The following is a 26,145-nucleotide window of genomic DNA, read 5'->3' on the forward strand; positions in this document are numbered from 1 at the left end:
GCCCGGGCTGCATCGTGGTCAGGATAGTGTGCAGGCAGTCGGCTAGACGAACCTTGATTTTTCCCACCCTTTCTTCCACCATCTTTGGAAGGTCAGACATGTCACGCCAATCCGCCATCTTGGGAGTGGCATCACGGGACTTCAGCCCTTAGCTGTCACCATCTTTATTAAGGGCAAAGTCACTTCCAGTGGGGTGGCCATCTTTTTTTCTGGCACCCCTAAGGCCCCCATAGGCTGCTATTGGAGCTGCCTGACTAAAATCGACTCCCTGAAAGTGCCCACGGTGAGTCTGAGCCCACAGCCTGTGTCTGCACACCTGGAAACTCCAAGAAAAATTGGGTCCAGACTGCGCTGTGGTCAGGATAGCGCTCATGCAGTCAGCTAGATGCACCTTGGGGTCCTCAATTTTTCCCCGCCCTTTTTGCTGCCATCTTTGGAAGGTCAAGCAATGCAAACCTGGTCACCATCTTGGGAGTGGCATCATGTGACCTCCACCATTACCTGTCACCATCTTTATTAAGGGCGAAGTCACTTTCAGTCTGGCTGCCATCTTTTTTTCTGGCACCCCTAAAGCCCCCATAGGCTCCTATCAGAGCCACCTGACTAAAATCAACTCCCTGAACATGCCCACAGCGACTCTGAGTCCACAGCCCATGACCGCACACCTGGAAGCGCCACAGAAAATCGCGTCCAGGTGGCACCGTAGTCAGGATAGCCTGCAGGCAGTCGACTAGACGAACCTTGGGGTCCTCGATTTTTCCCGCCCTTTTTGCTACCATCTTTGGAAGGTTAGGTACTCTGTAGCCAGCCGCCATCTTGAGAGTGGCACAAACCACTAAGGCCCCCCTGGCTCGTCGTTTAGGTGCCTGACTAAATCGACAGCCGAAACTTTCCCTTGACACCGCTGAGTCCACAGCCCATGACCGCACACCTGGAAGCGCCACAGAAAATCGCGTCCAGGTGGCACCGTAGTCAGGCTAGCCTGCAGGCAGTCGACTAGACGAACCTTGGGGTCCTCAATTTTTCCCGCCCTTTTTGCCACCATCTTTGGAAGGTTAGGTACTCTGTAGCCAGCCGCCATCTTGAGAGTGGCACAAACCACTAAGGCCCCCCTGGCTCGTCGTTTAGGTGCCTGACTAAATCGACAGCCGAAACTTTCCCTCGACACCGCTGAGCCCCCAGCCCATGCCCACACGCCTCAAAATGCCCCGGAAAATTGCACCCAGGTGGCATTGTGGTTGGGGTCATGCGCAGGCGGCCGACTAGAAGCACTCTGAGTCCTTGCCTTTTTCCTGCCCTTTTTGCTGCCATCTTTGGAAGGTCAAGTGGCAGCACTGCCCCGGGCTCACAGCCCGGGCTTGGGGACAGGCAGAGAACGGAGGCAAAAAAGAACGTGCCCAAAAATCCCCGCCCAAAAATCCTGTCAAAGAAATGCCCCAAAAGACCCCCAAGCGCAACTACCAGAACCCTGCCACTCACAAAATTCAAACCAAAAAGGCTTTGATTGTAGTCTATAGATCAATTTTTTAGTATTTATTATGTTTATATTTATCATTACCATTTCAGTTTTATATCCATATCTATGTATATTAGATATATTATAATACACATAATATGTCATAATATAGATTGTATTTATATTGCTGATATTATTTTTTGTATTTTACATTTCACTTTTTATTAATTAAACTTTCCTAGTTTTGTATTGATTTTTAAAAATTTGTGTTTGTTTATATTTTAAACTATACGAATTCATTAACCTAACACATCAGAACAACAATTAATTAGAATTAAATTAGCCTGCTTTTCCAAAGGTTAAAGATTTCATTCTCATTAAAATAATATTGGCATATTTTCTCTTTCTGTGGTTTTTTTTTCGAGGGGGGTTGTCTATGGGGGGGTTTTGTTTTGGTTTCGTTTTTTTTGTTTGCTTTGTTTTGGATTTCTTTGTTACTAAACAATAAGGTTTGGAGAGTTACACAATAAAAAAATCTCCTTCCTTTTATTGCTACCTCTGAAATACACCCTGACATCAAGTTACTGCTGCTAATAACCTGGGTAGAATGAGACCTGTTAGGGGGTAAAAAGGAAAAAAACGGCACCGTGGCATTTACAGCTTTCTCCGTTGGGGTTCTTCAATGGAGCAGCAAATAGAGAGGTTTTGCCCTCACTCCTGATTATATCCAGACCTTCGGTGGCCATGGATGTAATTTTTCAACTTCTTTGTTGCCAACAGCCAATTTGCCACATACTCGGGGTAAGAAAGGTTAAGTAAAAAAAAAAAAGAAAAAAAAAAAGGAAAAAAAAATTAAAACAAAATAAAAGTAATTAAAAAGTAAAAAATAAAAGAAAAATAAAATAAATAAAATTACCCCTTTACCACTGCTTTTTCTTTCCGGACTTCCAGCAGAAGCCTTTTCAGGCTTATGTTTTCACTACCAAGTCTTGTGTTTGGAGCAATCCTGTGCCCCTTGTGCCTTTTTCTTGTTGCTAGAAATGAAAGGGCAGGAGATCAATTTAATTCCTTTTAAATGCCTTTATTTCTCAGCTCTTTTATGAGGGAAGGCTCAGGGATGCCTACACCACCGCTGTTCCCAATAGGCACCACCAAGGAGGAGGTCCACGACGAATCCGCTGCTCACGCTGCAGAGTTGGGAGCCTTGCATCGGGGGAATCCCCTAGGTCTCGGTCCAGGCTCCTCTGGTCTGGGGGGGTGTCTCTCAGTGAGGACCTCTTCAGTTGTTGCTAGAATCTGGAAAATGGCTGGAAGTTGTCAGTAGACGCCCGAGCTCTTTCCTCACCTGGCACTGCCTTTCATTCTCCCGAAATTCATGTTGGCTCGTTGTTCCTAGGGGCTGTTGGTGTCCACCTTCCTTCCTGCCTGATTTCCATAATGGGCGGTGTTAGGCCAGGAGCAGGCGAGGAGTGGGCGGGGCCTCCGAGTTGACAGGCAGGCAGGGAGGAGCTGAGGAGAAAGCGGCGGCGTCCATGTCATGATGGGCAGATGGGGAGCAGCCGGCGAGGCAGTGCTGGCTTAGGCTCCTAGGGGAGCAACGGGGGCTTGGCTGATGGTAAGGTAAGGGCTTCTGGGGCCTTGAGAACTGGGAAGCAATTAAGGAAGTACAACATTTAGTAAAGAACCGGGGTTTGGGGTAGAGCAAACTGGTAACATTAATACATAGAACTGGTAACTTATAACTGGTAACTTATAACAGATAACATCGATACAAAAAACAGAGGATACAAACAGCTAATAACTGACAGTAGGCAAACCGGACAGTTGATAACTTATAAACTTGGCACCTTGAGATTTCTCATTTCTCTCATTGTCAGATCATAGATTCCTGTGCTTGGGGATGTTTGAGTTAGGAAGTTTGTTACGTGGCTTGGACACTGCTGACAGTCATTACAGAGACACAACCAGTGCCTATTGGGGCAGATGTTTGCATTACATCTTATCTCGTCTGCTTTCCTAATTAAAAAAAAAAAAAAAAAAAAAAAAAAAAAACCACAGACTTTTCCCTGCTGCCTTTCCTTGAAACCTTCTGTCTACTTTCATCTTCCATCCGGGCCTCAAGCATGTTACAGCCTCACTATTAAAATTTATAAGATTTATATTTGTTAGAAAAACACTTAATCTAATTTTTCTTGTTTGTGTTGTTTCTCTGGAAAACCCGGATGGATTCACCCGGTTGGAGCGAAAACCCGGACTGGATTCCTGGCAAAAACTGGAATGGATTCTCCCAGCTGGAGGGAAAACCCGGACTGGATTTCTGGCAAAAACTGGAATGGATTCACCCGGTTGGAGCGAAAACCCGGACTGGATTCCTGGCAAAAACTGGAATGGATTCTCCCAGCTGGAGGGAAAACCCGGACTGGATTTCTGGCAAAAACTGGAATGGATTCTCCCGGTTGGAGCAAAAACCCGGACTGGATTTCTGGCAAAAACTGGAATGGATTCAGCCGGTTGGAGCAAAAACCCGGACTGGATTCCTGGCAAAAACTGGAATGGATTCTCCCGGTTGGAGCAAAAACCCGGACTGGATTTTTGGCAAAAACTGGAATGGATTCAGCCGGTTGGAGCAAAAACCCGGACTGGATTCCTGGCAAAAACTGGAATGGAGTCATAGCTGCAATTTATTTTCCTGAAAAAAAATTATAAAGCCCTAAGCTTTATCCATGTCCTGGAGGAGGTGAGGAGGATAATAATCATGAGGTTTTTAAATTACATGAGGTTGGTGGGAATAGTTTAAATGAATAAGGGCAGGAATTCCATTCAGAGGGACATAGAGTGTCTGGACAAATGGCGACACAGGAAATGGCCACACACACAATGAGGACAAATGAAAAGTCCTGCAACAGGAAAGGAAAGACACCAGTAGTGGTACTGGCTGGGGACTGACGGGCTGGGAGTCAGCTCTGCAGAAAACAGTCTGGGCATTCAGGCAGAGAATGAGCTGGGTCTGAGCCTGCAGTGTGCCTAGGCAGCACAGAAGGCCCATAGCTGAGCTGTATTAACAGCACAGCCAGGAAGTTGAGGATGCTTTTTTTTTTTTCCCTTACTTATCCACCACTACATTTTATATAGGCTACTGCATCCAACTTTGAGTCCCCAATACAGGACAGATGCCAAGAAACTGAAGGAAGTTCACTGAGGCTGCCAAGATGCTCAGGAGCAGGAGTGCTTGTCCTATTAGGAGAGACTGAAGTGAGGGGGCTTGCTTGTTCAGTTTGGAGAAGAAAGACTTTGTGGGCAGGTGGCAGCAACCTTATATGCATGTATATGATTTTCTCACAGTGGTGGATGGTGAGAGAATGACAGACAATAGGTACAAATTTAAACATGGGAATTACAAATTGGATGTAAGAAAACAATTTTCCATCATGAGGACAGCCAACTAGAGAAGAGGTTATGCAATCTCTGTCCTTGGACATGCTCAAGATCACGTCGAAAAAAAATGAGCAAACCAGCCTGGCTGACTATGCTTAGAGTAAGAGTTTAGACTAGAAATCTCCTGAAGTTCCTTCTAACCTGAATTCCATGATAAAGTAATTTTTTAAAGTTTCAGTAAGTAGACTTTATTCATTCCCAAGAAAACTTTAGTTCTGTAGGGTCTATAAAGATGAATTTTTCAAAGTTTCACTTGAAATTACCTCTATTTTGGGGATGTTCCTTTTGTTGTTCCATTAAAACGCATTCAATACAGAAAACCTCTTCTCAAACCGAAGTGGTGGAAACATGTTGCATATAGATAGAGCCTTACAAAATGAGAGCCTTGTTACCCTTGTAAAATCATGGCTCAGGCCTGTTACTTAGGCTAAGTAGAAGGGAACTATGGGAGAGTGACTCAGCAGGAATAGGGGTGGAGACACGCGAGAGGCGTGAGAGACATGAGAGATGTGCTGCGTGACTGCCACATGTCCAGATCGTGGTGCATGGTGGTTGGTTGACTTGGGCTTATTGTGCCTTAGAACTGTGTAAACTGATAGGCAGCTAATTGCTTAAAAAGGCCTGCTTTTTGCAATGAAGGGGCTCTCCTTAGCACCTGCCTGGGGACTCTGAGTCTCTTTGCTTCGTACAGGAACAAGTAAGAAGCCACCAAGAAAGCTACCTGAAAATGTTGTTCTCTCTTTCCACTGATTGCATAAAAAGACTAGTGCTGAGATTTACCTTACCTGCCTTTGGAAGTCTACAGCGTAGGTGTTCAATTTGGTGATAGTCAGCCCATGTTCCCTTTATAGCAGAGTGTAGGAGTTAACAGCTGGTTAGTTGAGTCCTGCCTTGGATGACTAGCCTAGACACAGAACTTTTAGGAGATTTAAATTAAATTAGATGAATCTCATGACTAACACCAACTATCTAGCCAGTGTTTGGTTTTCTACACATTCCCTTCCCCCCAAAATGTGACCTGAGAGCAGTTTATGTTATCATATGGTTTTCTGTAAAATCCAAATATTTTGAACACAAACAATATTACTTTAATCTTGGTTTGAGTCTATTATTTCTATTTTATAGGTGGAGGACTGCACCATCTGCAATAAGAAATACCCATAGACATATTTGTCATTTCATCTCCAAATAGCTGTCCTTATCCTTGGTGGTTTGAGATACTTTGATGTGACCTTACAGGAGCCCTTTACATGGCCTGAAATATGGTTTCTACAGCGTTTTACTAAAACCAGGCTTGACACATAATCCACTCTCACACACTCGTAACAAAGCATTCTACAGATGTCAGTGGGGAAGCTCTTTTTATCCCCATTTAACAAAAGAAAAAAAGATAATACATTAGTTTTGATTGTGGCTTGAAGAAGGATTCAAATTGTCATGTTAATTCTCCTAAGTGAATTAACCTCACAAGCTTTTTCTCAGCTGAGGGAAAATGTACCTAGAATGCTGGACAGTGATCCTGATAAATTTCCTAATTAAAAGCTAGAAATAAGCTCTAGAGGGACAACCAAATACTTATTAAATATCTTTTTTCTTCCAGGAAAAGAATGAATCTTGGGAAAGTTTCAGGGAGAAACCAATGGGAAGTGAATGGCATGACTGATCCTACAGCACAGGCAGTGCAAGTGAAATGGTCACAACCCACCGCATCTGGCATCTTCTCTCAGATCTCTGAGCTGGTTTCTTCTCTGTCATACATCTGCATGAACAGCATGAGTCAGATCTTTTCCCTTTGCTTTTGGAACAAATGTGTCTCTGACCACATTGCTGTGAAAAGATGATTCTTACAAAAAAGTAAAACATAGATTTGACTCATTAAATTACAGCCTGCTGGAGTCGTCCACTGAAGTTTGCTCAGAAAATGCTCAGAGCATTCTTGTGGCCCTCTTCTGGACTCTCTCCAACAGATCCAGGTCTTTCCTGTGCTACAACAAAATTGCTGCAACAATTTTAAATTACAAAAAGGGGAAAAATTCAATTTTTTATTTCATACATGGGATAAATGTTGTCTTGTGAAATATTCCACTTATTGGTCCACATAACTACACAAGAAGAACATCTTTTTATAGCTTAGGTTCAAAGAACTATAAAGGTGTGCAAAACTCATACACCAGAAAAGTATTTAAACGAAAAGATTAGGAGATGTTCTGCAAGAAGACAATATGAACCTACGTGATTTTTTTAAAGAAATTATCAAATCATATGCATGGAAGAGCAAATCTGCTTATATTTGGAAGTTCATATGCTGAAACAAACACTCGGCCTCCCATTGTTTCATTATTTTTAATAAACTAAAAATCTTGATTAAAAATAAAATCATACATACTGGGGAAAGCTGCAAGCTAATATGCTCAGCAAAGGTTATGTGCAGCAAAGGTAGATTTAAATTTAATAAGTATTCCTACAGTAAATAAATCCTCAGGAAGACAGCCATGACACCAGCATCTCTGTACATACAGTGACTACTGCATGAGCAGGAAATATTCCTGTGCAATGACATAGGAACTCAGTGAACTCTGCACACAAAAATTCTGAAGTATCCATTCACTATCGAAAAAAATACCCACACAAAACTAAAAAAACAAACAAAAACAAAAACTAAAAACAAAAAAACAAAAACAAACCAAAAAAAACCCAAACCAAACAAAACAAAACACAAAAAATCCCCCCAAAAATCCACAAAACCAAAACCAAACCAAAAAACAAAACAAACAAACAAACAAACAAACAAAAAACAAAAAAAACACCCTAACAACAAAAGAGAGAAGGAGGGAGGAGGGAATAAGGAAGAAAAAACTGAGGCTACTGCAGGAGGAGTCATTTTCTAGAGGAAAAAGGAACAAAATCTGAGTGAAGAAAATAGTCCAAACTATTGGCCTATTTCAACTTCACAGTTGAAAATAATGCCCATCAAGACAGAAAAAATAGGGTCCAAAAAAATTGCCTCAACAGGCTCTATTATTATTGTCTCTCCTTCCTTTAAATGTGTGTATTACTATTCCACGTAAGGACCCAGATACCAACCATAATCCCCTATATTAGACACAGCACAAGAAGAGAACAAGAGAAGTGCCCAGTGAATGCTGCTTTGTTTTGTCCAAAGTTGGGGCACTGTAGGCCTGAGTTTATGTCACATCTTCCACTTTGCAACTGCATCCATCCTTTCTCTGCTACTTTTATTTCCACAAAAAGCTGTTCCAGTTGACAGGCATCCTTTTTGTAATATGTTAACAAAATATCTGTTCTGAGAAACTGACAATATTAGCGCACTCCGGCCATATGTTCATTGGCATTCAGGTACTTCAAGATGCAGATATATGTTTAGGATTATTTCAAAGTTTCTCATGCATACAAGATATTTAAGTCACTATCTGGACTTTTATTACTTCTTATAGGCAGCTCAAAATATGATAAAAGAGAAACATACTTAAGGTGGAGGAAAAGATAGTCATATAAATTACCAAGAGAGTCAGAACTATGTACAGCACTAGGACCTACTCAACCTCTTTTGCAGATTGAGTATTTTAACTAGAGTTACTAGTGCCACTCAGCACAGCAGCTCTTTACAGTATGGGGCTTTTTGGCCATTTTATCAGTTAGTTCTTGGAAACTGTAAATCTGTAACTTATTTCATGCTTAAAAGAGTTGTCTGCTTCACAGCTCTACGTGTCTGATGGAGATTTCAAGTGAGTGTAAGTGTAATTTAACCTCTTTAGAACACAAAGACTATCACATGTTCCTCAAGTCCTCAAGAGTATGCCTATGGTAACCATTCCCTTGTTGTGTCTTTCCATCCCAGCACCACAGTTTAAAGACTTCCTGAGCCAGAGGTTGTAACCCGACCTTTGTGTTGAATAGCCACCAAATCTTTGAGGGTCCTCTGCAGCATAAATTTTCCAGGCAATGTAAAAAAGAAAACAAACAAACCAAAAAACACTTAAGAATCACATCAGCCATCTTTCAAGCAATACAAGATGTCCATAAACCTGCACGGTGATAAGGAAAGATGCATGGAGTGGTTCCTTTTCACTCCTACTTGTAATCTGCAGTGAAGGCACAGCATAGCATTTCCGGTTTAAGTGCAAATTTTGGGAGGAAACCTCTGAAGGGGGTCTCCTCTAGGAAAGCAGATTTCAGCAGACCCTCCTCCAATAGGTTCAGGAGAAAAATCCCCTCGGAGAAAAGTGGAAAGAAACTGTTTATTTAACAAGCAAAGTATTCACAAGCATGAAAAATGAATAATATTAAACAAATAAAACCTCTCGCTGTTCTGAAGAGATGGCAAATTCAGAAAGAGTCCTTCTGTTGGTGTGGTTCAGTCTCTCTGGGGCTCAGGTCCTGCATGCCGGGCCCAGTGTGCAGCTTGGGGGGCCCCCAGGCAATTCTTCTGATGTCCTGGACCAGAGAGAAACTGAACAGTCCCAGAAGAAGAAGACACAGTCCAGGAAAACCTTTCTTGCCATAGCTAACAAGGAAAACCAGTGAAAAAAAGCAAAGAAAACTCCCTGCCCCTCTCTCTCTCTCTCTCTCTCACTCTCTCAGCGAAAGCTGAGAACTTGGAGAGCACTGAAGCACTGACACCAGCTCAGAGAGAACTGCACTCTGATCTCTGTGTTTTGAATACAGCACGGAAAAGAATTCCAACACTTCTCCTTCTCTCTCCCTTTGCTCTCTGATCTAGTTTTAAAAGCACAGAACTCAATATCCAGCATAAGCAGAACAGGTGATTGGGGATACAAGCAACCTAAGGATCACCTATGACAATAGCTGAAAAGGCTTTTGGAGCTATTTACCCAGCTCTGGCAGGAGATGGTCTCACTTTCAGTTCATCATAGGCTGAAGGTGTGTCACAGACTCCTCCACACAAATTTAAAATTCTCAGTCCCTGCAGAATTCCAGCAACTCAAAAAGGAGTGGGTGTGTATATGTTTGTAGGGGTATCCTTCTTCCTGCATCACATGGAAAATCTTTTTAATCAGAATTAACTGTGTTAAGGCTGATGGGGAACATTTTTTCAAACTGTTGTAAATACGCAACTTTTACAAGCTGGCAGTCAGAAAAACATGTTGGTTGTTTAGAGATAATAGATGTAAAGAGTTTGTAGGAATGAGCCAGTATGTAGATAGTGAATATAGGCACACAGAAGGGAAAAGCACTGTCAAAGGATATTTTGTGTTCTTTGGAAAACCCTCATCCATATACACTCTATTTTTCCAATACAGTGTAGAAGAAAAATCACTAGATCCAAGACCTGAACCTCTGCGCTCATAAATCACTCAGAATTATGTCTGTGGAATTTAGTGTTGTTACTTTCAGGCTCGGTGACTATTTAATTATTTATGCAAAGTGCAGTTTTTTCCATACATACAAAACCCCTTGGAATGACAACCCCTTTCACTGTCCAAGAGCTCTGATTTCCTCAGATGAACACTACATCCCAGGAACTCAACAGATCTGGGTCAGGTTTTGGGGGTTTTTTGGATGGGGTGTTTTAGGGTTTCATTTGATTGGTTGGGATTTGGGATTTGGTTTGTGGTTTTTGTTGTTTCTCTTGTAGTGTTTTGGGGTTTTGTTGTTTTTTTTTTTTTTTTTTTTTTTTTTTTGGTTTGGTTTGTTTTTTTTTTTTTTTAAATATAAGCACTCTGTTCCAATATACATGTTCCTGACACTTATAAATGTCCAGTTTGTCTAAAAATCTGCTAAACAGAATATCCTCAGCCACGAGCAGCATATCCCACCAAACTCTGCTATAATTACATATATTACATATAAGAACACTTGTTTGCTAAACTGAATTGGAGCTTTGATTTGACTTGCTTTGGTTGGAGTGAAGGGAGTAGAGGGTGGTGAACAAATGATGGAACAAAGTAGAATGTAGAAGTTAATTTTATTATTTTTTCTGTTCTTGTAGATGTGTTTCTTCATTTACTCATTACTTTTTGCATATGCATACGTATGTGCAATGTAGGTTTCAGTGCTTATGTAAGTTGCTGGTTAATATACTTTAAAGGTTTCGTGAAGAACGTGGTCTGAATTATTCATCACCACAATAGCTTTTAAGGCACTTATCACACTGTTATCTGTATGCACTTTTTATAGTTTGCATTTGGTCATTAATAGCTAAATAGAGAGAGGGGAAAAAAAAAAAAAAAAACAAAAAACCAAACCCACCCACATCATCCTGCTCTGCAGTACCCCAGTACCTTGCAGCTGAAAAACAAAGGGGGTGCTTTTGGTCAGCCAGCTTAAAAAACAGAAGGTTGTTGCTTCAGATCAGCCGACAAAGGTACAATTACAGTCCTTGAGTACTCCCAAACATACTCCAAAGTATTTCTGATAGAAGCTAACTGCAGAGATAAACCTCTTTTCCAGAATACTCTCCCTCCTTATCTTAGAACTCTGATCCTATAGCTCTTATGAGTAAGACCTTATTATATGAGTAGATCTATAATCAGTATAACTGAATCCCATTTCTTGGCCATCAAATTAATGGGAATGGTAGAGCTCTTAATAGTTGTGTCTGTTCTTGTGAGACCTGCTGCCCAACTCCAGATTGGGAGTGGAATATGTGGGTGTTCCAGGTGGAATATGGAACAGGCTTCCTGCATGATTATCTTCTGGTGTTTGATTAAGAGCTATTTTAACTTTTTTTCACCAGGATCCCAGCTAAGTTGAACTATTTTTCATCTGCTCCAGGCTAAAAGGAAGCATAGAAACAATTACTGCAGTAGTTGATGCACAATAACCTGTTAGCTATGTTACTTTGTTCATACATCTAAACTATTAGACAATTCTAATACCAAGCAAGATACCTTGAGGTAATTCCCAGCTGCCATCAGTTAAAAATAAAACCACAATTTTCTTGCAGGTCTGTGTCTCTAAAGCATAAGAAAGTTTTTTTTTAATCTTTAAAGGAATCAGGGTTTAAGGGGCAAGCATAGAAAAGTTAAAATCCCACATCATCTTATTCAAAATGGATGTGTTCTCCTGTCCTATCTGATTCTAAATTTTGGCAACAGACTGCCAAAGCCACTGCTGAGCAGGCTTATGTTATTTAGAGCATCAGCAGTCAGATTGTTCAATACAGCACTTCCCCTGTACCTCTCTCTAATCTTATATTCTGGATTTATTATTCACATCATGAAGCTTCCCTGGCAACATGCTGGACTTGCTGCTGCTTCTGGTGTTGCATTTCTCTCATGTTTTCTCTTTCTTTCTTTCTTTCTTTCTTTCTTTCTTTCTTTCTTTCTTTCTTTCTTTCTTTCTTTCTTTCTTTCTTTCTTTCTTTCTTTCTTTCTTTCTTTCTTTCTTTCTTTCTTTCTTTCTTTCTTTCTTTCTTTCTTTCTTTCTTTCTTTCTTTCTTATTTTCTGTTTTTTTTGGGGGTTTTTTTCAATTTATTTCTTTAGGAAAAAAAATAGTTTTCACTAGTTTTATTTTGTTGGTAATCTTGCCAATCTGCTCATGATTCAGGAAGTTAAAATGTACAGCAGAACATTACTCCAGCTACATTGAATCAGCCTGTAAAAATTCACACTTCTCATATTTTTTAGAAAACAAAAATATCATTATGACCATAATCAACCGTGACAAATCACTGGCCAATAGTAAAAATTTGCAAAAATATGTTGAGATTAAGGTAAGTCTACAGTGACACTTCCCTACTATAATATCCAAGATTTTAGCAATGTCTAGTTTAGAGATATTCTGAGACAGAGATTGTACCTGCATCTTTGAGCGTTGTAGACTTCAGTGGACTTGTCTTCCATGAATATGTCTATTTTTTTCCTGGACCAACTTATAATTTGGGGCTCTGCAACAATCTGAATAATATACTTTTCAGTTTCATTATATGAAAAATACTCTCCTTTTAATTTCTTAATTTAAAAACATCAACCTGGTTCTTTCACTGCATTCTACTTCCTCTACATTATAGGAGGACATGTAGAGCTCTACCAAATTCCCTTTTGACCATCTCTTCTGCAAGTTGAAAACCCTACTGTGCTTAACCTTCCCCACACAGAAACCTCTAGCCCAACTTCTGGTTTTGTACTCAACTCAGCTGATTTCCCCTAGACTACACCTGGTCATGGTGCAGCATCTTTACCTCACTACCGTCAAGATTGGAGGCCAAAATTTAGTTACCCAAAATACAAGAAAACTGACTTACTTTTAAAATAAATGTCTTATACCTCATAATTTGCTGAGAAAGCCACAAAGGAAAAAAAAAAAAATTTTTTTTTTGTATCTTCCTGGCTAAGTGTTCCGCGCTTCACTGTAGCAGTGGTTTTGAATGAAGCAGAAAGAAATTTCTGTAAACAGTTCCAGATTTTATTTCTTGTGATAAAGTAGCAGCATCCTTCTTTTTAATGTAGGAAGCTCAAAGGCATGCTTAAAATTTGCGTGGAATTCTTTCTCTTTCTCAAAATTGTAGATAAAGATTCCTTGAAAGTGCAAACTAAAAGGAATGAAAGAACAAAACACTTGTAGTAAGTGTTCCTGTGCCATGTTTTTGAATCACAGCTGAAGTATCCGAGATGTAATGAAAACAAAGTTGTTTGGAAGACAGTAATTACAATCAGGTAGGACACTGACATACCTTTCCAGCTCTGGGCCAGAGAAGGAAGAGCTGCCATACACATGGTTCTGCAAATCTATCTGATCAATAAGCAGAAATACCGAATCCTATGATTTATCAATATACTCATTCACCTTCAGACTTCAATCAGGACACTGCATTTCAGGTGTTATACAACTGTGGTCAAAAGAGACAGAAAGTGATTATCTAGTTAGCCTCTCTTGATTCCCCTACTAGGTAATTTAGGAGTTAATATCCTTATGTGTTATTACTGATGAAGAAATTATTTCAGGAGCTTCCTGTATGATTACATCATCCAAACCTTTCAAATGGATATTCTCTCCAGATATCAAAGAGCAACATCTGAAAACGGTTGTGTTTTTCTGTACCACTGGAATTATTTCAATTTCTTGAAATGTATCACTTCTATTAATTTTAGTAAAATAATAAATTTTAATAAAATAATAAGGTAAGCCAAAGGACCTAAAGTACCATGCTTGGTCAGCAAAATTAAGGTAAGTATTTTAGGAAACCACCCCATCAACCCATGATCAAATTTTCAATAGTAATATAGAAAAGGTTAGTGTGAGATAAACACTATAGTCTGTTTAGGAAAACCAAATATGGTTTTATATCATCCATAAGAAGCTTTGACATGAGGGCTGAAGATGTAATTTTTCTCAGATTCAAGTTGTGCAAAATTACATATCAGAGATGGAATGTGAGTATTTCAAAACTTGGAAACTTAGCATAATGCAGCAATCCAACAGAGAAAAGGCAAACTCGAGGCTGAAGTGCATTGCCAGATAAAGATCTATCAGGTAGGAAGAGGAGGAAAACTGACACCAACCAAAGTGTGATTTCTTTCTTCTTCATTTAAAATTAGTACAGAATATCTCTCTATTCTTGGCAGCTTGGGCATTTATCCTGCTGCCTATCAAATCATGTAAAATCTTTTGCAATTGGCACCCAATGCGCTAATCCTTGGTGCTGAGTCTTCAGGCAAAAATTAAAAGCCAAAGAAATGTCATTTCATCAAATATTCTTAAAATATAAAAATTTGCATTTTCCTTCTGAAAGTAATGCTCCATTCTAACCAGAGAAGCTGTTGAAGGGTGGTACCTTTCACACCTCTGATGCCTGTCTTGAAGGTAGCCAGGTGCAACAAAAACACTGAAGGAGACTTAGAAATAATTTTTAAGCACGCACCTAGAGGAAAAAGAATTATATAATTGCTCACCATATGAAAGGTAGCTATTTCTGAAGAAGCCTCACCTGAGATCATTGAGACAATCCAAGTCTGGAAAGTTTACATCCATAAAAGGCAAGTCCGACAAAGCAAGGGATACTCATTTTCTGCTTCTAGTTACAAGATACCAGTTCTCACTTTGCAGAAAAAAACAAACTATTGCATGGATATGCAAATGGCAGGATTTATGCTGCACTTTGGCTAAAGTTTAATCCATAGCAGTCAATAAATACTCTGATCCATTTTGCAATTAAGCCTAATTATTGTTTATCGAGTCATAACCAAATTATTAAAACATAAAATACAGGAAGCTTCTGAATATTGGAAACAAGGGACACAATCAGAAAGGAAGACAGAGAAGTCCTTCAAATGCAACATCTTTGTCATGAGACTTTAAGTAATAAGGTTATCCCAAATCACAGAGACTGTAGCCAGTGGAGGAATAACATAAATAGCAAAACCAAAGCACTATGCTTGTGCATAACTAGAAACTGTGCACAAAAGGAGAAACTGTGAATAAGGAAAAAAGCTATAAGAACTGAGAGGTGGGACAGGCCTGACAACGATAGTGCACATCTTTCCTTTAGCCAGAAATCCATCTGTCCCTCATTTCTGATGACAGCCCCAACTTCTGAGTCATGGATTAATCCTGTCCCCACCCTCAGTGATATTTCTAAAATTATATATTGCTATTGAAATATTTTTTTTTATCTCAAGTAGGAGTTAAGGAATTGATACAGAATTTAACAAGTGAACCATATGGCTTGTGCTGTGCAAAAAGTCAAGTCAGATGGACTTCACAACAAACCCTTCCAGCTTTAATATCCTTTAGTCTGTATAGATCAGCTTCTCCAACCGTTCTATCTTAAAATAGGAAAGTAAAGTCAATTTTGTGTGGTGGCTGAGATCCCAGCTCAATCTCCTGATGTACTGACTTTACAAAACCACAAGTTATGCAGTCTCGCAGAATTCAGGAGAATTATCTGTTTGTTGTATGGACCTCTGAATCTTAAAAGAACTTATGTAAAGTACACCTGCAGTTCAGACTCTACACTTGAAATCCTGGGTGCTTAGGTTTCTCAAATTGTCTTTATACTTCTTTAGGCCTGGGAAGGAAGGATCAGAAGATTTTCACCTCCCTGAGTCCTGTAGGTGTCAGGGCTATCCATTCTTCAACTCCTTTTTGTTGACGCTATTAACAGCTTAAAAATGGCACTTCAATCTGTTTAGGTAAATCATAAACACAGGGGAGTTCAAATCACAGATATTTCTATTGGTAAATAAAATTTTCCAGAGGGGAAAAAGGTAACTTCAAACCTAGTTTATGGGGAAAATTACTCTGCACTACATCTCTGGTCTTAAGGGAAAGCAGCAGGAAATGGCTTTGAAGAACAAAATTGCATCTCCTGTTATCATCTGTTTGCATTTGATCTTGACAGTACAAACCTGGCTTGTGCATTTAAGCAATAAAGCCAGGATGTTCAAAAGAGGACAACAGCATTATAAAGTGGTTGTATCAGCACTGTACATTTTCAAAGAACTGAGGAAATGGGGGTGGGGCAGGGGGTCAGGGTGGAAGGGAGGAAGTGGCACAAGTAAAGACATCTGAGATATTAGATTTAATACTTTCCATGAACAAGTTTATACAGCCATCCCTCTGCAGTATTTCCCAGTTTTCCATTAAACCTATAAACAAACCTCTCTTTAATTTGATAGTGCAAATATTCATGCCTCTGATGAAGGTGTATATATGCTGATGTCTTTTAGCTGTATTATTTCTTTCCTAGGCTATATAAATGTAGCTCCCTGTATCTCATCCTTCAATCCTTTAACCATATTTATAGGCTGGGGATTTTTTTAATTTTTTTTTTTTTTTTTTTTCCTACCAGTAGTTTACTAATTATCACAGCTTTTTTTTTTTTTTTTTTTTTTTTTTTTGCTTCCCCCCCCCCTTCTTTCTGCACTTTTTTTCTTCCTGACAAGCCACCTAAATCTCTGGCTCTCAAATCACTATTCAGTTTGACCACTCAGATGTACCCACCCTCCTGAGACAGACCCACTGCAATCATCACAAAACCTGAGAGTTAATCCTTCTTGACCACTTAATCATCACTTCATTGCTGACATTGACAACAGGGGCAGCAATTAGCGTGTATTACAGCGACACCTGCTTAGGGGAAGGAAAAAAGCACAGCGACACCCACTTAGGGGAAAAGGCATCTAGAAGATCTGAGCAAAAATTTCAATCAACATGATTTGGCAACCAAAAAAGCAGTATTGGGAAAACTGCAATGTGTGTAGATATTGAGAGCAAACAGATGTGGACATACATTCTCCTCCCACTCTAGAAAATATCTTCATCACTACAGCACCCAAAGGAAATACAGTTTAATGAAGGACACATTTGAGTTATTGCAACAAAGTGTTTGGATTTAGAAATGTTGAGGATTCTTGTTCCTAGAGAGAACTGCAAATGAAACACTATGCTACATCTGAATTAAAAATGCAGTGAAGTTTTAGTAATGTGGAAAAAGTTGACTATTTCACTTTTTATAAATTCAGTAATGGGAGGAATTTAGTACAGGACTGAAGACCTGATTTTTGCTAGGAGCTCTCCTGCCTTGACAAAGTGCCTCCCAGAAACTCATTTCACAGAATAATTGCACAGGCATTAGATCAGCATGCCAGCACTCCACTGGCTTAAACTGAGAATCTATGATGGAGGAGCATTCTAAAAATTTGCTTTTGTACTGGTAGCTCTTGGAACATGCTCTGGACTTTCGATTAATACAGGGAAACTATCTTATCAAAAAATGACACACATTGCATTAAAGACCATCACTTCTTGTAGAAAAACATTTTAAAGGAAATTAAAGTGAATCTATGAAATCTGATATACTGTGAAAATCCATGAAACCTAAGATTTTATCATCACTGAAGAAAGAATTGGATATTTATATAGATGATGAGAACATTTGTATGCTTGATAAACAGATATGATAACCTACATAAATTAGGGAGCATAGAAACCTTAAGGTATTTATTACGAGTTCTGACTAGGGATGATGCTGTCCTGAGAGATGTGTTGCTTACAAATGTCCACCCTTCAGACAATTACATTACTCTTTGCAGAATCCCGTTTCACAGATGTTAAGTGGACTGCCAAAATGATCAGGCCATGGTCATCCTCCATTCAGAGAGATGTGGCTGGCATGCCTCTGGATGGGTGTGTGAGGATTTCCTAATGGGTCACTTTGCTCCCTCTGCAGATTTACCTAACCAAGGACTGTAAAGGTCTGTTTATGAAGACCACATTCAGCCGTCTGTAGTGTCAAGTAGCAGAGAGTGGCTAGGATGATTGCTATGCTTTCCTTACACCCACAGCAGCCCTCTTCTCCTCCTGGTACCAAATGAATCATTAAAGAGAAGACACCCAGAAACCATAGAAGTCGAAGACAGATAAGTCCCTTCAGTTGAGGCATGATGACTTGTGATGTGCCTCTCTGCACTGTAGCATGGATCCACCCTGCTGCAGAGAGTGGATTCATGAGGTTTCTCCTGGCTGACACCTCTGGCTAATGCAGAAATCTACTAGTGTCTACTCAGCAAGTGTTTTAAACCTCCTGGGGGATCAGTGCGACCTAACCCACCACAAGCTACTCCCTAGAGGTTCAGTCTGCAGAGCCCTACATCTTTTCGACGGTGACTTTCTGGAAGGATTGCTGTGTAATCATCACTGTCAGGAAAACTGTTGTGAGTGCAGCCTGTAAACAGCCAGAGTGAAGCCCCTCGTATGCATCACTTGGGCACAGGATTCACTTTTGTGAAGTTCTCAAAAAAGCAGAAAAGGAGTAGTCAGTGTTTCTGCTCTTCAATTGGCAGTGATCTTGTGAAAGCTGCATAGAGTTAAGACATTCAGTAGTCTGCAGTTTTAGGCCCCAAGATGTGCTTGGAGACACTGCTGAATCTACAATCCACCAGATAGAAGATATTTCTGGTTCTCAGACTAAATATTCTTTATCAAGATGTTTCCTGGTACCACCCAAACAGTGCCTTTCCTTTTTCCCTACTGTGTACTGCAGCCTGCAGATCTGCTTTACAGCACTATCTCAGGGGAGGGAAGTAGAGAGAACAAGAAAGGAAAGATAGGGTAAAATTAATTTAGTTTCAGGCAGGTTCAGCACATATTGCACATTTTATAGGGGGCCCATTCCTCCACAGAACTGCTCAGATACCATAGTGAAGGAAGAAGCAAAATCATGTATATTAGTAGACAGTGAGGTGAGTACATCCATTTAGTCCATCCATTTAGTCCTAATTTACAATGACTAAAATCTAAAGCTCTGTATCATCTACTGACATTCTAAAAAAAACAAAAACAAAAACAAAAACACAAACCCCCACAACAACAACAACAAAACAAACAAATAAACAAACAAAAATCTAATAACCACTGTTCATACAAGAAACTCTTATGAAATCCATTTAGTAAACAACCTGTACCATTTTCAGTGACTTGTGTTGAAACAGAAACTAGGCAGTAACAGGAACTGCCAAGATAGATTTAGGCTGTAACAAAAAGAAATTGACTGTTTTCATGATATTTAAAGTACATAGCAAACCATAATAAATCCTGCTCCCTGTGTATTTCTATTGCCATGCAGGGCACCAGCAACCCATATTTTAAATAGCTCCAAAATTTGCCTATTTGTAATAGTTTTTTATTTACTGACTGCATCACAGGTTTGGGGGGGGGGGGGGGGGTGGGGGGGTGGTGTTGTTTTTTTTTTTGTTTGGTTTGGGGGTTTTTTTTGTGTTTTTTGTTTTGTTTTGTTTTGTGTTTGTTTGTTTTTGTTGTTGTTTTTTGTTTTGTTTTGTTTTATTGTGTACCATGTTGGTAGGAAGTAATGATGCTCAGTCCACAAGGAGCCTGAAACTTAGAGGAGTACTGTGAGAGAGTGAGTATATCTAAACAGTGGGAGTCCTTAAAGCTGTGGGGTCTGCTGCAGAAGGTTTGTGTATAACCAAGCCTGCCACAGAGGAGCAGAAAGCGTTCAGTGGGAATGTTTTTAACTCCATCTCCCATCCTTCTCCTCTGTCAGTCAAGCACATTAAAAGGGAATTAAAAATGGAGGTTCAAGATGGACAATAGCTAGTGGAAGAGAAAAGGGTGGGAGAAATATGAAAAATTAAAAATTAACCTGCATGCAGGAAAATAATTTTCCTTATAAACCATAATTGCAGTTTCCCTTCTTTCCCTAGTAAATGAACTGTAAATATTTAACCAGAGTACTGGCATCACAATGCCTGTAGCATGCGCCATGTCCTGCCCAGGAGAAGCAGAACAAATGCTGCAGAACTATAGCATTCCCTGCTGATCTCCGCTCCATGGGGCTGCTTGGCTCTGCAGTGCACCCACCCCTTCCAGTCGTGGCAGCTCTGCTATCCCCAGACAGCTGCAGGGGGTGGTTCCAATGCCACACAGACGAGCCAGGAGGTACCAGATGCTTCTGTTGGTGCACTTTACATCAGATATGAGCACAGCAGCAGCCCTTCACAAAGAGTACAGTGGTCTACTACAGCCAGGCAAAGTAATGAATCTCCTGCATGTTGCAAGACTAAAAAAATCCAACGGATCTTTCATGGACAGAAACCTGGGAATGTGATCATTGACAAGAAACAACCTGTTATTTTTTCCAAAGAATTTAATACCCACAAGTCTTGCTAAAGTCAGTGTTAGAAACAGCCATGTGAAGCACTTAGGAAAGCAGACCATAAACCAAGTAACAGCCAGGCTCCCTCCAAAGACAGCATGGTTCCTTTGGGTACCATTCTGTCCAGTCTGCTTTTTCAGATGGCATACATAGCAGAGCCTCCATCACAGCCCTTGATAACTATCCCATAACCTAACAGCTCTCTTTTCTTGCTGTTCTGCTAAAGTGTTCCCTCTTAACATATTCATCCTCATCCTACCCTCTTCTGCTCACTTTAAAATCACTTTGTGAAACTATTTCGGACCTGCACTTCTAGATACTCCAAGACTGATTTTCCTACACTTGTTTAAATATAATTTCTTCCCTTTTGTAGGGATACTAGAAAGAGAGTATGCTCTCTCCTTTGTGCCTTTGGCATACAGTAGGGAACATGGCTATGCTATGCTTGGCTAAGGAACAGGCATGGATAAGATGCTTTAATGCAGGGTATGTTACTGTGGACATTAAAAGTGCATAAGAGCAGTGCCTACTCCAGCCTTTTTTCAGGTAAGTAGTCCTGCTCAGTGATTCCCAACCAACATAAAAGCTTGGACTCTGTCCTCATGCTTATTGATATCAGACTTAACAAGTCATCCTTAAGGAAGCATAGATGTGTGTAAAAAATGCAGCTGAGAAAGACTTCTACCTGACCAGACCTCAATCATGAGTTAAATGCCAGTGGCTGAAGCTTGAGTGAAGCCTTTAAAAAAAAAAATCAGATCACAAGATGACAGCTTACTCTGATTCCAGCATTGCCTCACACTGGAGCAGAAACCCAAACCTTCTGGGGCACAGAAAAACACACAGAGTAACTATTAAGGCTCATTCTGACATTATAACCTGTGAGTGTCTAAGGATTCATCTCCTTCTCTGAAAGTGAAAATCTATAAATATTGATGACTCATTTCACAAGGAAAGCACTATAATAAAAAACCAAACCTTCCCTTCCTCGTGGTAAAGAGTATAAAACCAAATTTGCCTCTCTTTTGTTTCTAGTAGCTTTGCTTTTTTGATGCAGGGAAAACACTGTCTCTGAAATAACCCCCCTTTTGGCTTTTTGCTCATATAAAATCAGGTGTCCGTAGTCAAATGAAATCCCAAAGGAAGAACACCTGAGTTAGCAGGGTCTCTGCTTATCAGAGCCATTGGACAGTCTATGGGGTCCTCCACAGCAGCAATGGATTTTGCAAAGTGATTTATTTGAGAATGGCAATATGATTTTCTACAGTGCCATGCGAGTGAAGGGGGGCAGGAAAGAGGTGAGTCTTTATTTGATTTTCTCAGTTAGAACTGCTAAGATTTCACAGCAGTGATTCTAATCAGAGGTAATCCTTAGATAAAAAGTAACAGGAATTTGGGACTTCAGACTATTTGTGACTCTTGCTGATCCACTGTTCCACTTACAGAACAGGGTCTTCTCTAGGGTGCTGATATTTGAGCATGAAATTGCTCTGCCTTGTAGCTCTCTTAAACTTCTATGGGAGGTGAGTAATTTAGAAAGAAAGAAACAACAACACATTAAAAAACAAACAAACAAAAAACTACCAAAACAAAAGCAAGCAAACAAAAACCAACAACAGCAAAACATTAGCAGACCAGTAGAGCTGGAGGGAAAAATTAAGGGGATGGGAAGAAGGCTTGTGAATAGTTTTATCTAAATCGCTGTGTGAGTGTGAGGAAACGAGCATGGCCAAAGAAGAGGAGCAAAGTCGGTGAAGGGTCTAGAGAACAGGATTTATGAGAAATAGCTGAGAGAACTGGGGTGGTTTAGTCTGGAGAAAAGAAGGTACAGTGGAGACCTTGTCATGCTCTACAACTACCAGAAAGGTGGTCTTGGCAGTGGTAATCTAATGGCTGGACTCAATAATCTTGAGGGTCTTTTCCAACCTAAATGATTCTATAGAAATAGAGTATATCCAGTCTCTATATGTTACAAGGCCTCAGCTCAGCCAGATTTTCAGTGCACTCATACTCAGACTGAAGAATTCTTTAGGAAATAGATAATATCTGTGCACTCAATTCAACTTCTAAATTAGCTAATCACTCTCTGGGAAGTTCAGTTCCAATGTAACACTTCTCAAAGAGACAGCACATTCTGACAGAAAAACCATACTCTTCAGGTCATTAAGTTGCTTTTGCCCTCACCCTCAGAAAGATCAGACTTTGAGAAGAATCCAGGTGGGTGGAAGCCTAATGTATAAATTCATGATACAAGCCCGATTACAGTGATTATACAATGTTGAATTTCTTCTCTTTTAGCTAATTCAGAAAATCACTTGGGATTTATTGTCGAAGTTTCCTAGAAAAGTGAGGTGTTACAAGCCCCTGAAGCTGCAGCCTGGAGCAAATGCATCCCAATGTCAGAAAAAAAGAGAGTGGGGGAGAGGTGGTGCCTTAAATCTTGGAACACATAAATTTATTTCATCGTTCTTATTTGAAATAGGAGACAAAGTTTCTTCCTATAATATGATGATTGCTTCTGTAGAAATGAGGAATAACTGTTCCATTGAGAACAGTTTTACCTATTTTATCAGAAGAGTTTTCTTGTGTAGTGATGATCCCCCAAGCTGTTTCACAGAGCTCTTCAGAGAACTCAGAGATTAAAATGAGGCAATCTTTTGCAGGAGTACTAAATTAGCAGGGTCATGTAGCACTCAAAGTGAACAGTTAAAGAGTCCTGAGAGTTTTGCTGGTTTCCCACCTCTGGTATTAATTTGCTGGGTATCTTTGGGCAGCAGAATTGATCACCGCAAACCCACTTTTTTAAAAAATGGGTCACTCAACATTCTTTTACTGTATAGAAGCTGCTGAAATAGGTTGGGTGGAAGCACCTATATTATGAAAGATAAATGTTCCCTCATTAAACAGAGTTCTCAGATCATGAGAAAGCTAAGGGAAGTCAAGAGAGCTCTGTCAGCTCACACGACTTCAGACAGAACCCTCTAACCTAGGATGAGGGTGCACGTGACAAATACTCATCTACCATCTTTAAATCTCTTGAGAAATTGCAGACTTCAGATCCCTACCTCACTAAAATCTATCCAAAACTGGCCATTGTGTAGACTGAGGATGAATTAATGCTTAAAAAAAAGTAGATATATCAACTCAGTTCTGCCTCAGCAGCAGGACAAGCATGCTGTATGGTAGCTACAGATCACCTCAGCTGGCAAGGCAGGCTCAGTGAATCACAGCCCCTCCACTTCTGTGCTGCTATGTGATAAAGGGCTTGGCCAAGCCACAGCAAAGCTTATCCTTGTTAAAGTAGGAGGGTGCCCTGCCTTAGTCAGCAAGGGTCTCCCTGCACAGAATTAAAGGCCAGCATTTACTTGAATGCTGCATGCCTTGAGGACTTAAGCTTTTATTCAGCACAAGTCTAGTACTTCAAGAGTCATATTCTGCTTTCATTTAACACTGATGTAAGCATGAATAACTACACTGAGATTAGTGGCATTACTTTAGCTTATACCACTGTGCAATAATACCAGAATTTGACTGTATTAACTCTTTCTTACAGTACTCAGCTCTTCTGAGGATACCTTTGCCAGAAATTCTATATTTCTCCTGAACTCTCTATTATTTGGGGCAATTGAGAGATTTCCATCTCTGTAATATTAATTTCTTGGCTTCTTTCAGCATGGCCCTAGGGAACCATCTAACTTCTTTCAACAGAGATATTGATAAATTCCCTAAGACATATACTGCTTCCCTTTCCAGTGCTTGAACTGAATAGATTTATAAGGCAGATATTACTTTAATCTGGAAAATATTCCCCACCAGTGAACATGCTATTGTTCTGATGGCTTAGCTGAGATGCTTTTCCTTTCTTCAGCCTTGTAACAGCTTTGATTGTTGAAAGAAATGTTGAACCAAAGAGATCTCCGGGCATCTAGTGGTTCACCGGGAAAACTGCATCCACACACCCGAAGCTCGGGGATGAACTCAGAGCAAGGGAAGGCGATGAGAAATGCCGCAGGGGAATGCTGCCACTAGTTCCAAGCCCGACCAGCCCTCGGCACTTCGGCACACAAATTCAGTGTCTCTGCATGTGTCGCTGCCCAACCTCATTATCACCATTAGACGACGCTGATAGGAGCCAGGCAGGCTGGGGAAACGCAGGCATCGAATCGTTTGCTCTCTGCATCCATTCACAAACTGTGAAAAGTCAGATCTTTCCTAATGGAGCAGTAAAAATGAGGACTACCCTTGTGATTAATGGAATACAAATCCATGAATGGGATACAAAGACATGCCTCCATTTCCCTTGTATTATTAATGGCACATATTAAAAATTGAGTGTTTACAATAGGAAAATGCTGCTCACTCCCACAAGAACTGAGTACAGCAGCACAGGAGATTAAGTGTAGCTGCCACAGTCATGCACATATCATTCAAATACTTATTTTTGTCCATATAAGTGCAAATAGCTTGGCTAACCATGATCATTTTGTAGACTATTATCCACTTTTTTAAGGGTAATGTTTGGCCTAGAGCTAGACTAGAAGGGGCTTCTCTCTAAACTCTGCATCTTGCAGGCAACAGTTAAAATTTTAATTTGCAGACGGCCCAGCTGAGATCAGAGCTTTGTGCCAAGCACTGAGTAAATACATGAAAGAGAGCCCCAAGTACGAATTAAAATTCTGAAAGAAACTGAGGTGAAAGGAAAGGCAATTCATGTGTAGAAACAGACATCTTAGTGCAAGGAAATAGAACAGAGATGAGCAGGGAGGACAAATAAATGGAAACCAATTGTCGCTTCTATGTCCATCATCTCCCCTAAGACGTCTCTCCAGCCTTGAAATATTGCCTTATGTTTTAATGTAGTACAAAATAAAGCACAGGCTCTCTGATTCAAATGCCATCGTCAAGAAAGCAACAAGTGCATTTCTCTCTTGATTGTAAATTAGATCTCCACACCATAAGGAGTGTAAAGCATTTTATTAGACGTGCATCTTCCCAGTGCAAAATTAGAAAGTGGCAAAATGGTTGAGGGACACAGAATCTTGGTTCAGTCCTCTTGTGTCTCTATTACGGTGCACTTCAGTTTCTTGATTATATTCTATTTTTCTCAGCAGCCCCCTGACATATATTGCAGACCTGGGCTGAACTAATCATCAAAAGAATGCATAGCAACGAGTGGGGAAGCTGTCAGCTACTGGAGAGATTTACAACAAATGCAGTTACACCAGCAAAAATGAGATGCCCGTAGTGCACCTGAACAGGGTTAGAGTTCCAATCCATGTATATGCAGAATTTTCCAAAACTGCATTTGCATATCAGAAGTCCTCTAAAACTAACAGGAAAGAGAAGTATATGATCAGTGTGCTTATCAGACAGTCAACAATTTAATATGTAAATATGTTTGGAGCCCCTTAGCAAATGCATCACACAGTGACAGAACACATTTCCATGTAAAGGAAGTCATGGCTGGTGTACTTTGGGTTCCAGCTACCACACAGAATGATGCTGACCCTTGCTTTTCCAGCAACTCACAAACACTGTGCTATTTGGTGGTTGCCAGAGTCAAAATATCTAAATGGTGGCTCTTGGACAAGGTGCATCATAGATGAATAGCCTGGGGAAGGAAGGCAGATTAAAGGTGAGTTGTGATGGCCAATT

At 40.2% G+C, this 26,145-nt stretch overlaps 1 long non-coding RNA gene across 1 annotated transcript; it reads left to right on the forward strand.

The window, feature by feature from the left end:
* Nucleotides 1-21,641: 21,641 nt before the first annotated feature.
* Nucleotides 21,642-25,500, forward strand: LOC120750812 (uncharacterized). Its single transcript, XR_005700159.2, has 2 exons — nucleotides 21,642-21,788; nucleotides 24,359-25,500. It is a non-coding gene; the product is annotated as an uncharacterized LOC120750812 (long non-coding RNA).
* The last annotated feature ends 645 nt before the right edge of the window (nucleotides 25,501-26,145 follow it).

Source organism: Hirundo rustica, chromosome 3 (genome assembly GCF_015227805.2).
Source record: "Hirundo rustica isolate bHirRus1 chromosome 3, bHirRus1.pri.v3, whole genome shotgun sequence".
NCBI classification, from domain to species: Eukaryota; Metazoa; Chordata; class Aves; order Passeriformes; family Hirundinidae; genus Hirundo; species Hirundo rustica.